Below are 6072 nucleotides of genomic sequence, written 5' to 3' on the forward strand. Positions count from 1 at the left end.
ACATTGAGAAGTATGAGTATTCCAGAACACTTAATTGTACTTCTGAGAAATCTGTACCTGGACCAAGAGGCAGTTGTTTAAACAGAGCATGGGAACACTGAATGTTTTAAAATTGGATAAGGTGTGCGACAGGGTTGTGTTCTTTCACCATTCATGTTCAATACGTTTGCTGAGAAAATAATACAAGAAACTATCGGAAACTATAACACCTTTTCAAGAAAAAGACAATCCAATTAAAAAATGGGCACAGGACATGAACAGACACGTCATCAAGGAGGAGATTCGGGCAGCCAACAAACATATGAAGAAATGTTCACGATCACTAGCCATCAGAATGATGTAAATCAAAACAACAATGAGATATCATCTCACAACAGCAATAACAGCAAAGATCAAAAAAGTAGAGGACAATAAATGCTGGCGAGGATGCGGAGAGACTGGGACCCTCCTAGATTGTTGGTGAAATTGCAAAATGGTCCAAGCACTCTGGAAAACAATATGGCGCTTGCTCAGAATTTTGGAAATAGAAATACTTTATGATCCAGCAATTCCTTGACTTGGTATTTACCAACAAGAAATACAAGCCATAACATGAGTAGATATATGCACACCAATGTTCATAGAAGCACTATTTACAATAGCAAAAAGATGGAAACTGCCTAAATGCCCATCAATTGAAGAATGGATAAACAATCTCTAGTACATTCACACAATGGATTACTATACTACCTTGAAGAAAAACAAGGAAGCTGCAAGCCACTGCATAACATGGATGAACCCTGAGGAAATTATGTTGAGTGAAATTAGTCAGTCACAAAAGGAGAAATACTGCATAGGACCGTTATTGTAAAAAGGCTAAGAAGAAGAATCCACCCAAAAGGGTGGGTGGGTGGGAACCCACTATATATGTAATTATTTATCACCAGTATGTATGGCATGAGAATAGGAGAGGGAGGGGAAGACATAGCACAGGGTAGGGAATAGACACAGGAAAGCTTGGGTGCTGGGGGTGGTGGGTAGGCAATACACAAGAAGGGGGAGGGGAATGGAAAACAAGGCTAATGAGAGAACAGTTAGGTAGGTTCACATGGGCTAAATGGGACAGATGTAAATGATGATGTATGCGCAACCTTAGAACAACAGGCCTCAGGAAACAGGAATTGAGGCATGGTTATAAAGGGTAAAAGAGGGGAATAATGTTAAGATGCTTGGCTGTCTTTTGAATCTTGGTTTCCCTTGCCTACCATTGTAAAATAGACACATGAGTGGGGAGGGGGGGTGGAGGAGGAATAGCCAGAAACATCACAATAGAAAGCTTGTAAGTCAGTCTTCAGCCTATAACTGATTGGAATACCTTACAGGGGGCTAGAAATTCCCCAGTGAAAGAGACCTCCTGTAGAGCTTTGCATTGCATAAGACCATAGGTTGAAATCAGAATCCCATCCAGAACTGTCAGAGGTGGGAAATTTCCACTGGAAAGAACGAGAATACCAGCCTGGAATGGCTAGAAGAGCAGAAGACACTTCATGAAGAAAGACCAGCAGGAAAAATCAGAAACGATAATGGCAGTCTGATTGATTACTACAAGAACAAGTAAGCTGTTCACCTGGGAGTCATCAATGCAAGTGGCAGGACCCCTCAGAGCAAACTCCCTTCCAAGACTAAGACTCCTGGGCCCAGAGGCAGTGACATGGCCACAGAGCACTAGAACAGAGAGTGAAGCATCCAGCTGATATGAAGTGGGGGGAGATGCACAAGAACACCCATACTTGCAGATAGTACCCACTTGACCTGGCTTCCATGGCTGGATGATCAGAATTTGACTAGAAGAAGAAAGAAGAGGTAATTAAAAAAAAAAAAAAAAAGAGTAACCCACTACTATTTGATGATGTAGTTGCTCAAAAAAGGGAAAACATTTTTACAGCAAGGATCACTCCCACCTCCTCGGTACAGTGTTGACAGGGATGGGCAAGTTGGAGATTGGCTACCCAAAACGGGGTGGGGGGGGGTGGGGGCGGCTGTTATAAAGGCAAGTAATGACTGGCTTACAAGCTTTCAAGAGGGAGCCTAGTTCCAGACCAGGCATGGGTAGGTAGAACCTCCACTGAATGATTTCCAATCTGTTGGGAACGGGCTGGCAAAAGCAAATGGGTATAAGACTCTTGTGGTACAATAGTGAATAATTGCCATCAGGACTGACTGTGAGGGTTGGAAATATAGAGGTAGATATTTTTTGACAAAAGGAGGGGAGTGAGTGATTTTGGAGCCCAGGAGCAGAGGTCCCTGGGACCATCAATTGATAAGAGTGGAGAGTGTGACCATACCCAGAGATGCAGTGATGCCAGGGATGGAGATAGAGATGATGACGTGGACAGATGGAGCGGCTGGGGACACTGGACTCAGGGAGGGAGAGGGGCGAGTGGGCCTGTGAGGTGTATTTTGATGAAGCATTGAGGGGATTGTGATCATTGCAATGAAAAGAAATACTATAGGATGAATGTAAAACTGATGTTCTCCCATATAAATCCACATAATTCACAATAAAAACTTTAAAAAAAACAAAGAATTAATCAGGCACAGCAATGTCTAAACAAATTGCAAAGCAATATCTCTAATAACTCTTATTTATCTAGAAACAGTTAAAATTTCATAGATTTTAAAGGCATTTAATAGTAACATGATAGTAAATATAACAAAAAGCAATATATAAAGTCTAACATTTTGTCTCTGCTCATGTTATCTTGTTCCGTGATCTTGGGATGATTTGCCTACTTCTTATGCAAGTGTTTACTTCTGGACATCAGCTAGGTAAATGGAAAGTTAATGCCCATTGATGTCCCTCTCAGGTGGAGATGAACTGGTCTGGAGCATATGGGACCAAAGGGATGCTAATACCATGCATAAACCAGGTCTAGAACAGCATATTTGTCAAGTTTATATTAATGCCTTTTTTTTTTTTTTTTTTTTGCTTGTTTGTTTAAAAGCAATGTTACATTTGCGACTGCTTTCATTACTTTTACTAGCAGCTGGAATCTTTTTATAGAGAATCTACCCTAGGATTGCATTCTGCCAAGGAAATGGCCTTGAAACTACTCTGTTTTCAAAGGTAAGGGTGCATTCTGCTCCTGCATTAAGTAAATTCAGAATTTATTTGTTCATTTTAGACCAATGTATTGTAACCTTCTACGTGGAGTTTCTAGTCCCCTTGTAGGGTTCTGACTTCTGAGTCACTTTAGTTCTCATCCCTAGTCTCTAGGGACTAGCTTAGTCCAATCAGAGGCAAGGGGAATTGCTTTAAGGGAAGTCAGTAGGACCCAGATGGCAGTGGTATTATTTAGACATTTACTTCTGCAACTGTTTTTCTCTCTCTTTTTTTCCTGCTCAAAAAGTCCCCAATTTTTTCAAACCGTCTCAGCTTAGCTTCATTCAAGTTGGTTGTTTTTAATTTCGAACTACAGCTTTGTACTGGCAAAAGTTTGGAGTTAGGCCTTATATATATATATATATATACTCTGGCCACCAACTGCTTACTTACTTCATGGAAGAAGCTATTTAGAAGTCAGTCATGACCTTGCACATGACTGTACCCCTTCTCCTTTGAACTGTAGATGACAAAACTTAAAAGGGCCATAATTAATGTAGTTGAATGTTCTTGTTCTTGTTAAGTGCCATCGAGTTGTTGCGACTCATACCGACCCTATATGGGATTTTTAAGGAGCAGCTGGTGAGCTTGAACTGCAAACCTTGGGGTTCAAATTGACTGCACTCCAGCACATCACCCTAATGTACCACACCAGGAATCCCCTTTAAATGTGAAAAACTTGTAAATTTAACAGGAATTAATTGTAAAAGTAATGTAAAGCCAAATAAAGTTCATTTTAAAACTTTAGACAGCAATAGCTGTAAATATAAACAATTCACATTATTTTCTGAAAAACCTTAGCTTTACCACATAACAGTTTTGACAAAATATTCTTTATATATTAAATCATCAAATTGTTAAATATCTGAATTAAACTTTATAGTTAAGCCCACAGAACTTTGTGCTGTTAAATTTAAAAGAAGTAAAGTTTTGACCAAATTTTGTTGTTGTTATTAGGTGCCTTCAAGTGGTTCTAACTCATAGTGACCTTATACACAACAGAATGAAACCCTGCCTGGTCACAATTTTGGTTATAGTTAAGCCAATTGTGACTGCCACTTTGCTACTTAAGCACAATCAAGTGTTCTGGAATATACATTCTTCGCAATGTTATCCAAGTCTGTTATGATCGACACAGTCCAAAGCCTTTGCATAGACAGTAAAACACAAGTAAACATCTTTCTGGTAATCGCTGTTTTCAGAAAAGATTCATCCGATATCCACAATGATATCTCTAGTTCCACATTCTCTTCTGAATCCAGCTTGAATTTCTGGCAGTTTCTTATAGATATAGCGTTGCAATCGTTTTTAAATTATCTTCAGCATAATTTTACTTGCATGTTATAATAATGGTTTGTTATTTCCGCATTCCATTGAGTCACTTCTTTTTGGAATGGGCACAAATGTGGATATCTTCCAAATGATTGACTAGGAAGATGTCTTCCAAGTTTATGGACATAAAACATTAAGTACTTCCAGTGCTGCATTAGTTTGTTAAAAGATTTCAATTTGGGCTCGGGTTCGTGCTGCTAGTGGAGGATCATCTACCCTTCAGTGCAGACAAAAAAAAAAAAAAAAAAAAGTCACAATTGAACAGGAGAAAACGGCTTTGAAACAACTCTTCAGCAACAAGTGCTTCGGAGGCCTACAGAAAGTGTTTGAACATGACAGTGCTGAACTGAATTACAAAATGAAATTTGCTATCTTCTTAACACCAAAAGCAGAAACTGGAAAATGCCCTACACTGTACTGGCTGTCTGGCTTAACTTGCACAGAACAGAACTTGATTTCCAAATCTGGGTATCATCAAGCTGCCTCAGAACATGGCCTTGTCGTCGTTGCCCCAGATACCAGCCCTCGTGGCTGCAATATTGATGGAGAAGACGAGAGCTGGGATTTTGGCACTGGTGCTGGATTTTATGTGGACGCCACGTAAGATCCTGGAAAACTAACTACAGAATGTACTCTTACACAACACAAAAGCTTCCCCAACTCATAAATGCCAATTTTCCAGTGGACTCCCAATCAATGTCTATTTTTGGCCATTCCATGGGCGGTCATGGAGCTCTGATCTGTGCTTTGAAGAATCCTGGAAAATACAAATCAGTTTCAGCATTTGCTCCAATTTGCAACCCTGTGCTTTGTCCTTGGAGCAAAAAAGCCTTTAGTGGATATCTGGAATCCAATCAAAGTAAATGGAAGGCTTATGATGCGACCCATCTGGTGAGGTCCTACCCAGGTTCTCAGCTGAACATACTGATTGATCAAGAAAAAGATGACCAGTTCCTTTCAGATGGATAGTTATTTCCTGATAACCTCATAGCTGCCTGTACAGAAAAGAAAATCCCCGTTGTTTTTAGATTGCAAGAGGATTAAGATCACAGCTACTACTTCATTGCAACCTTTATTGCTGATCACATCAGACATCATGCCAAATACCTGAATGTATAAAAAACTTCAGATACTGGAATATCTTTGAAATTGGAAAAGTTGTAATAAACTGAATTTCTGAGGGGAAAAAAAAAAAGATTTCAAAACACTGAAAATGGTTTTGTTCTATAATTGAATCACCTGAATAAATACATATAACTTAAAAAAAAATTCAATTTGTATTCTATCAATTCCTGAAACCTTGTTTTTTGCCAAGGCCTTCAGTGCAGATTGGACTTCTTTCTTCAGTACTATTGGTTCTTAACCTCATGCTTCCTCCTGAAATAATTGATTGTCGACCAATTCTGTTTGGTACAGTAGTTCTGTGTATTTGTTCTATCTTCTTTTGATGTTTTCTGCAACATTCGATATTTTGCCAATGTTGTTGTTGTTGTTAAGTACCATTGAGTTGGTTCTGACCCACAGTGACCCTGTATAGGGGTTCCGGGGAACAACAGAATCCTTCACTATTATAACTCGAGGTGTCAAGATTTTCTTCA

At 39.3% G+C, this 6072-nt stretch overlaps 1 pseudogene; it reads left to right on the forward strand.

The window, feature by feature from the left end:
* Positions 1-5593, forward strand: part of LOC102837777 — a 17051-nt pseudogene extending 11458 nt beyond the window's left edge.
* Positions 5594-6072: the final 479 nt, after the last annotated feature.

The sequence above is a fragment of the Chrysochloris asiatica genome, unplaced genomic scaffold (genome assembly GCF_000296735.1).
Source record: "Chrysochloris asiatica unplaced genomic scaffold, ChrAsi1.0 scaffold00244, whole genome shotgun sequence".
In the NCBI taxonomy this organism is placed as follows: domain Eukaryota; kingdom Metazoa; phylum Chordata; class Mammalia; order Afrosoricida; family Chrysochloridae; genus Chrysochloris; species Chrysochloris asiatica.